We start from the raw sequence: 9,273 nt of genomic DNA, 5'->3' as shown, positions 1-9,273 counted from the left end.
ACTGCAGGTGTCTCTACTATGTCTTTTTCAACAGGGATCGTATTTACCTCTTTTCTTTTTCGAGAATTTGTGTCTTTGGAACCGACAGGCCTGCCACGCTTCTGGCGTGAATTTGCTTCAGTGGCAATTTGTCCAACTGGGACATCAATTCGAATTAGGGCATTTTCTGTTGGTATATAAGACTTGGTTATCCTCTTTGTATCGGAAAATGCATCAGGCAATTCATTTGCTATTCTTTGCAAATATATAATCTTTTGAACTTCTAGTTCACATTTCCCTGATCGAAGATCTAAATGCATCAAGGATGATGCATTCCAATTAAATTCCTTTTCAGGAAGCTTATTCTCTCCCCCTAATGTTGGAAATTTTGATTCATCAAAATGGCAATCCACAAACCAAGCTTTAAATACATCCCCAGTTTGTATCTCAAGATACCTTACTATAGAGGGAGAATCATATCCAACATATATCCCCAATTTTCTTTGGGGTCCCATTTTGGTGTGAGAAGGTGGTGCAATAGGAACATACACTGCACACCCGAATATTCTTAAATGGGAAACATTTGGCTGCTGGCCAAAAGCTAATTGCATAGGAGAGAACTGATGGTAACTCGTTGGCCTCAAACAAATAAGTGCTGCAGCATGTAGAATAGCATACCCCCAAGTCGAAGTTGGGAGATTTGTTCTCATAAGTAAGGGTCTAGCAATTAATTGGAGGCGTTTAATAAGTGATTCTGCTAACCCATTTTGTGTGTGAACATAAGCTATTGGATGTTCAACACTTATTCTATTAGCCATACAATAAGCATCAAAAGCTTGGGAAGTAAATTCACCAGCATTATCAAGATGAATTGCTTTGATTGGATTTTCTGGAAATTGTGCTTTTAATCGAATAATTTGAGCCAGTAATCTCGCAAACGCCAAGTTGCGAGAAGACAATAAGCACACATGAGACCATCTCGACGATGCGTCTATTAGGATCATAAAATATCTAAAAGATCCACATGGTGGATGAATAGGTTCACATATATCGCCTTGAATCCTTTCTAGGAATTCAGGGGACTCAAATCCAGTCTTTACTGGTGATGGCTTTAAAATTAACTTCCCCTAAGAACATGCAGCACAAAAAAATTCACTAGATTTAAGAATTTTATGGTTCTTTAGTGAATGTCCATGGGAGTTTTCAATAATTCTCGGCATCATGGTTGTTCCTGGATGACCCAATCTATCATGCCAAGTTATGAATTCATTTGGGCTAGTAAACTTGTGGTTTACAATGGCATGTGATTCAATTGCACTAATATTGGTATAATATAACCCAGATGAAAGTGAGTGTACCTTTTCTAATATAACCTTTTTATTTAAATCATGAGTTGTGATATATAAGTACTCATAATTTCCCTCATTCATAGTCTCAATATGATATCCATTTCGGCGAATATCTTTAAAGCTCAATAAGTTTATTAGAGACTTGATAGATAATAGTGCATTATTTATTATGAATTTTGTTCCTCTAGGAAACAAAATTATAGCTCTTCCGGAGCCTTCAATCACATTGCTTGAGCCAATAATAGTATTAACATATTCTTCTTTTGGCACAAGATGGGTAAAATATATATTATTTTTGAGAATGGCGTGCGAACTTGCACTATCCGCAAGGCAAATATCTTCACTATATGTCATTGCCATTCTCTTCAAAGACAAATAATAATAATAAAATAAGTAGTACACAATTAAATTGAATACTTGATCGAAATTATTTTTCTAAGAAACACTGTACATAAAAATAATGTCATATACTAAAATTTTATTTAAAACTTGACACATTTAAGGATATTAACATCATATTTGAAACTTAAATACATAGAAAATAAAACTTAACAATAAATTTTTTACATTATTTATTTACATGAGTACTTAAAAATCTCACATATTAAATTATTCCATCAGTGATTAAATGACCAATATTTCCTTTAGGATCCTCAAAGAAATAAGATACATCATAATGAGTGGTGGAATTTTCATAATTTGAAACAAAATTTGTTTCCTTTCCTTTGTCATCTTTTTTTAAGGATGCTTGATAAAGATCAACTAGGTGCCTTGGGGTACGACAGGTATGTGAACAATGGCCCTTTCCACCACAACGGAAGCACTTATCCTCAATTGATTTACTTTGCCCATTGTTTCTTTCTGGTGCACGAAATTGTGATCTCAACGGCGCCAAAAACTTGGTACGCACGATTGTAATCTCAACTCCTTTTCACAACTACGCATAACTAACCAGCAAGTGCACTGGGTCGTCCAAGTAATAAACCTTACGTGAGTAAGGGTCGATCCCACGGAGATTGTCAGCTTGAAGCAAGCAATGGCCATCCTTGTAAATCTCAATCAGGCAGATTCAAATGGTTATGAGGTTTTGATAATTAAAATATAAATAAAACATAAAATAAGATAGAAATACTTATGTAATTCATTGGTGGGATTTCAGATAAGCGTATGGAGATGCTTTGCTCCTTCTGAATCTCTGCTTTCCTACTTCCTTCATTCAATCATTCATACTCCTTTCCATGGCAAGTTGTATGTTGGGGGATCACCGTTGTCAATGGCTACCGTCCGTCCTCTCAGTGAAAATGGTCCAAATGCGCTGTCACCGCACGGCTAATCATCTGTCAGTTCTCGATCATGTTGGAATAGGATCCATTGATCCTTTTGCGTCTGTCACTACGCCCAACACTCGCGAGTTTGAAGCTCGTCACAGTCATCCCTTCCCAGATCCTACTCGGAATACCACAGACAAGGTTTAGACTTTCTGGATCTTAGGAATGGTTGCCAATAATTCTAGCCTATACCACGAAGACTCTGATCGTGAACCAGGAGGCTAAGAGATACATACTCAAGCTATTGCAGATAGAACGGAAGTGGTTATCAGGCACGCGTTCATAGGTGAGAATGATGATGAGTGTCACGGATCATCACATTCAACAGGTTGAAGTGCGAGTGAATATCTTAGAATAAGAATAAGCTTGAGTTGAATAGAAAAACAATAGTACTTTGCATTAATTCATGAAGAACAGCAGAGCTCCACACCTTAATCTATGGGGTGTAGAAACTCCACCATTGAAAATACACAAGAACAGAAGGTCTAGGCATGGCCGAATGGCCAGCCTCCAAACATGTACAAAAGCATAAAGGTCTAAGGACTAAACGTCCAAAGATATAAAATAAATCTCTAAAAGTAGTTTTTATACTAAACTAGTAACCTAGGGTTTATAGAAATGAGTAAATGACGTAGAAATCCACTTCTGGGCCCACTTGGTGTGTGCTTGGGCTGAGCATTGAAGCTTTCATATGTATAGGCTTTTCTTGGAGTTAAACCCTAGCTTTGGTGCCAGTTTGGGCGTTTAACTCTAGCTTGTAACTCAGTTCTGGCGTTTAAACGCCAATTTACATTGTCAAAACTCGGGCAAAGTATGGACTATTATATATTTCTGGAAAGCCCAGGATGTCTACTTTCCAACGCAATTGAGAGCGCACCAATTGGGCTTCTGTAGCTCGAGAAAATCCACTTCGAGTGCAGGGAGGTCAGAATCCAACAGCATCTGCAGTCCTTTTTCAGCCTCTGAATTAGATTTTTGCTCAAGTCCCTCAATTTCAGCAAGAAAATACCTGAAATCACAAAAAAATACACAAACTCATAGTAAAGTCCAGAAATGTGAATTTTGCATAGAAACTAATAAAAACATAGTAAAAACTAACTAAATTATACTAAAAATTACCTAAAAATAATGCCAAAAAGCGTATAAATTATCTGCTCATCATAACACCAAACTTAAATTGTTGCTTGTCCCCAAGCAACTGAAAATCAAATAGGATAAAAAGAAGAGAATATATTATAAATTTCAAAATATCAATGAGACTTAGCTCCAATTAGATGAGTAGGACTAGTAGCTTTTTGCCTCTGAACAGTTTTGGCATCTTACTTTATCCTTTGAAGTTCAGAATGATTGGCATCTATAGGAACTCAGAATTTAGATAGTGTTATTGATTCTCCTAGTTCAATATGTTGATTCTTGAACACAGCTACTTTATGAGTCTTGGCCGTGGCCCTAAGCACTTTGTTTTTCAGTATTACCACCGGATACATAAATGCCACAGACACATAACTGGGTGAACCTTTTCAGATTGTGACTCAGCTTTGCTAGAGTCCCCAATTAGAGGTGTCCAGAGTTCTTAAGCACACTCTTGTTGCTTTGGATCATGACTTTAACCGCTCAATCTCAAGCTCTTCACTTGACATCTTCACGCCACAAGCACATGGTTAGGGACAGCTTGGTTTAGCCGCTCAGGCCAGGATTTTATTCCTTTGGGCCCTCCTATCCATTAATGCTCAAAGCCTTGGATCCTTTTTATTTTTCCCTTGCCTTTTAGTTTAAAGGGTTACTGGCTTTTTCTGCTTGCTTTTTCTTTTTCTTTCTTTTTCTTTTATTTTTTGCCTTTTTTTCTACAAGCTTTGTATTCACTGCTTTTTCTTGCTTCAAGAATCAATTTTATGATTTTTCAGATTATCAATAACATTTCTCCTTTTCCATCATTCTTTCAAGAGCCAACAATTTTAACATTCATAAACAACAAATTCAAAAATATGCACTGTTCAAGTATTCATTCAGAAAACAAAAAGTATTGTCACCACATCAAAATAATTAAACTAATCTCAAGGATGGATTCGAAATTCATGTACTTCTTGTTCTTTTGCATTTAGAACATTTTTTATTTAAGAAAGGTGATGGATTCATAGGACATTCATAGCTTTTAAAGCATAGACACTAGACACTAATGATCATGTAATAAAGACACAAATATAAATAAAACATAAAGCATAGTAAACAAAAAACAGAAAATAAAGAGCAAGGAAATTAAAGAACGGGTCCACCTTAGTGATGGCGGCTAGTTCTTCCTCTTGAAGATCTTATGGAGTGCTTGAGCTCCTCAATGTCTCTTCCTTGCCTTTGTTGCTCCTCCCTCATAGCTCTTTGATCTTCTCTAATTTCATGAAGGAGGATGGAGTGCTCTTGGTGCTCCACCCTTAGTTGTCCCATGTTAGAACTTAATTCTCCTAGGGAGGTGTTAATTTGCTCCCAATAGTTTTATGGAGGAAAGTGCATCCCTTGAGACATCTCAGGGATTTCATGATGAGGAATTTCCTCATGCTCTTGTTGAGGTCCATGAGTGGGCTCTCTTGTTTGTTCCATCCTCTTTTTAGTGATGGGATTGTCCTCTTCAATGAGGATGTCTCCCTCTATGACAATCCCAGCCGAATTACAAAGGTGACAAATGAGGTGAGGAAAGGCTAACCTTGCCAAAGTGGAGGACTTGTCAGCCACCTTGTAGAGTTCTTGAGGTACAATCTCATGAACTTCTACTTCTTCCCCAATCATGATACTATGGATCATGATAGCCCGATCCACAGTTACTTCAAATCAGTTGCTAGTAAGAATGATAGAGCGTTGGATGAACTCCAACCATCCTCTATATACAGGCTTAAGGTTCGGTTTTCTCAATTGAACCGGGTTGCCTCTTGAGTCTCTTTTCCATTGAGCTCCTTCTACACATATGTCCATGAGGACTTGGTCTAACCTTTGATCAAAGTTGACCCTTCTAGTGTAGGGGCGTGCGTTTTCTTGCATCATTGGCAAGTTGAACGCCAACCTTACATTTTTCGGACTGAAATCTAAGTATTTTCCCCGAACCATTGTAAGCCAATTCTTTGGATTCGGGTTCATACTTTGATCATGGTTTCTAGTGATCCATGCATTTTCATAGAACTCTTGAACCATTAAGATTCTGACTTCTTGAATAGGATTGGAGAGAACTTCCCATCCTCTTCTTCTAATCTCATGTCGGATCTCCGAATACTCACTCCTTTTGAGCTTGAAAGGGACCTCAGGGATCACCTTCTTCTTGGCCACAACTTCATAGAAGTGGTCTTGATGGACCTTTGAGATAAATCTCTCCATCTCCCATGACTCGGAGGTGGAAGCTTTTGCCTTCCCTTTCCTCTTTCTAGAGGTTTCTTCAGCCTTAGGTGCCATAAATGGTTATGGAAAAACAAAAAGCAATGATTTTACCACACCAAACTTAAAAGGTTTGCTCGTCCTCGAGCAAAGAAGAAAGAATAAAGGAGAAGAAGAAGAAAATGGAGGAGATGGAGGGAGAGGGTGAATTCGGCCAAGGGGGTATAAAGTGTTTGTGATGTGTGAAATTGAAGGGAAGATGAGGGGTATATATAGGAGTGGGGGGAGGGTTAGGTTCGTGTATTTGGGGTTAGGTTTGGGGGGAAAAGAGTTTTGAATTTGAAGGTAGGTAGTGTTTTGGGGAAAAGAGAATGAGGTAATTGGTGAAGGGTATTTGGGAAGAGATATGGAGGTGATTGGTGAAGGGTATTTGGGAAGAGATATGGAGGTGATTGGTGAAGGGTAATTGGAGAAGAGTGTTATGAAAAGGTGTGAAGAAGAGAGAAGAAGAGGTAGGGTAGGTGGGGATCCTGTGGGGTCCACAGATCCTGAGGGTTCAAGGACTTAGCATCCCTGCTCCATTTAGGCATGTAAATGCCCTTAGAGTGCAATCCTGGCGTTTAACGCCAGACTGCTGCTTGTTTCTGGCGTTAAACGCCAAGCTGTAGCCTATTTCTGGCATTTAACGACAGACTGTAGCCTGTTTCTGGCGTTTAACGCCAGCTTGATGCTTCTTTCTGGCGTTAAACGCCAGTCTAATGCTTCTTACTGGCGTTTAAACGCCAGTAAGCTTATCCTCCAGGGTGTGCTATTTTTAATGCTATCTTTCATTCTGTTTTTGATCTTTCAGTTGTTTTTGTGGCTTCACATAATCGTCAACCTACAGAAAACATAAAATAACAATGGAAAATAAATAGATATAATTAAATAACATTGGGTTACCTCCCAATAAGCGCTTCTTTAATGTCAATAGCTTGACAGTGAGCTCTCATGGAGCCTCACAGATAATCAGAGTAGGGTTGGGGCCTCTCAACACCAAACTTAGAGTTTGGTTGTGGCCTCCCAACACCAAACTTAGAGTTTGAATGTGGGGGTTTTGTTAGACTCTGTATTGAGAGACGCTTTTCATGCTTCCTCTCCATGGTTACAGAAGGAGAACCTTGAGTCTTAAATACAAGGCAGTCCTCATTTAACTGAAGGACCAACTCTCCTCTGTTAACATCAATCACAGCTTTTTCTGTGGCTAGGAAGGGTCTGCCAAGGATGATGGATTCATCTTCATCCTTCCCAATGTCTAGGATTATGAAATCAGCAGGGATGTAAAGGCCTTCAACCTTTACTAGCACGTCCTCTACTAGTCCATAAGCCTGTTTCATTGATTTGTCTGCCATCTCTAGTGAGATTCTTGCAGATTGTACCTCAAAGATTCCCAGTTTCTCCATTACAGAGAGTGGCATGAGGTTTATCCCTGACCCCAGGTCACACAGAGCCTTCTCAAAGGTCATGGTGCCTATGGTACAAGGTATGAAGAATTTTCCGGGATCCGGTTTCTTTTGAGGTAATGTCTGCCTCATTAATGCATTCAGTTCATTGGTGAACAATGGGGGTTCATCCTCCCAAGTCTCAGTACCAAATAACTTGGCATTCAGCTTCATGATTGCTCCTAAATATTTAGCAACTTGCTCTTCAGTGATGTCTTCATCCTCTTCAAAGGAAGAATATTCATCAGAGCTCATGAATGGCAGAAGGATGTGCAATGGAATCTCTATGGTCTCTGTATAAGCCTCAGATTCCTTTGGTTCCTCAAAGGGAAACTTCTTTCTGTCCAAAGGACATCCCATGAGGCTTTTCTCACTGGGACTCACGTCCTCCTCACTCTCTCCAGGTTCGGCCATGTTGGTCATGGTTATGGCCTTGCACTCTCTCTTGGGATTTTCTTCTGTATTGCTTGGGAGAGTACTGGGAGGAGTTTCAGTAATATTCTTACTCAGCTGACCCACCTGTGCCTCCAAATTTTTAATGGAGGATCTTGTTTCATTCATGAAACTTAGTGTGGTCTTGGATAGATCAGAGACTATAGTTCCCAGGCCAGAATGGCTTCGTTCAGAATTCTCTATCTGCTGATAGGATGATGGAAAAGGCTTGCTATTGCTAAACCTATTTCTTCCACCATTATTATTATTGAAGCCTTGATTAGGCTTTTGTTGATCCTTCTATGAGAGGTTAGGATGATTTCTCCATGAAGGATTATAGGTGTTTCCATAGGGTTCTCCAATGTAATTCACCTCTGCCATTGCAGGATTCTCAGGACCATAAGCTTCTTCTTTAGAAGATGCTTCTTTAGTACTGTTGGATGCAGCTTGCAATCCATTCAGACTCTGAGAAATCATATTGACTTGCTGAGTCAATATTTTGTTCTGAGCTAATATGGCATTCAGAGTATAAATTTCAAGAAGTCCCTTCTTTTGAGGCGTCCCATTGTTCACAGGATTCCTCTCAGAGGTGTACATGAACTAGTTATTTGCAACTATTTCAATGAGTTCTTGAGCTTCTGCAGGGGTTTTCAGATGAAAAGATCCTCCTACAAAATGGTCCAATGACATTTTTGACAACTCAGACAGACCATCATAGAATATACATATGATGTTCCATTCTGGAAGCATGTCAGTAGGACACCTTTTGATCAATTGCTTATATCTTTCCCAAGCTTCATAGAGGGACTCACCTTCCTTCTGTCTGAAGGTTTGGATTTCCACTCTAAGCTTGCTCATCTTTTGAGGTGGAAAGAATTTGGCCAGGAAAGCATTGACCAGCTTTTTCCAAGAGTTCAAGCTTTCCTTAGGTTGTGAATCCAACCATGTTCTAGCTCTGTCTCTTACAGCAAAAGGGAAAAGCATAAGCCTGTAGACCTCGGGATCAACTCCATTGGTCTTGACAGTGTCACAGATTTGCAAGAATTCAGCTACGAACTGATGAGGATCTTCCAATGGAAGTCCATGAAACTTGCAATTCTATTGCATTAGAGAAACTAATTGAGGCTTAAGCTCAAAGTTGTTTGCTCCAATAGCAGGAATTGAGATGCTTCTTCCATAGAAGTTAGAAGAGGGTGCAATAAAGTCATCAAACATCTTCCTTGCATCTCCACCATTGTTATTGGGTTCGGCCATTTCTCCTTCTTTTTCGAAAATTTCTGTCAGGTCTTCTCCAGAGGGTTGTGCTTTAGCTTTTCTTAGTTTCCTCTTAAGAGTCCTTTCAGGTTCAGG

At 39.2% G+C, this 9,273-nt stretch overlaps 1 non-coding gene across 1 annotated transcript; it reads left to right on the top strand.

Moving 5' to 3' along the window:
• Window positions 1-8,667: 8,667 nt before the first annotated feature.
• On the top strand, window positions 8,668-8,775 carry LOC148563895 (small nucleolar RNA R71). The gene has a single exon (XR_015884357.1). It is a non-coding gene; the product is annotated as a small nucleolar RNA R71 (small nucleolar RNA).
• Window positions 8,776-9,273: the final 498 nt, after the last annotated feature.

This window comes from Arachis ipaensis, chromosome B5, assembly GCF_059453495.1.
Source record: "Arachis ipaensis isolate K30076 ecotype BB chromosome B5, ASM5945349v1, whole genome shotgun sequence".
Lineage (NCBI taxonomy): Eukaryota > Viridiplantae > Streptophyta > Magnoliopsida > Fabales > Fabaceae > Arachis > Arachis ipaensis.
This window is presented reverse-complemented; position numbering and strand designations above follow the sequence as displayed.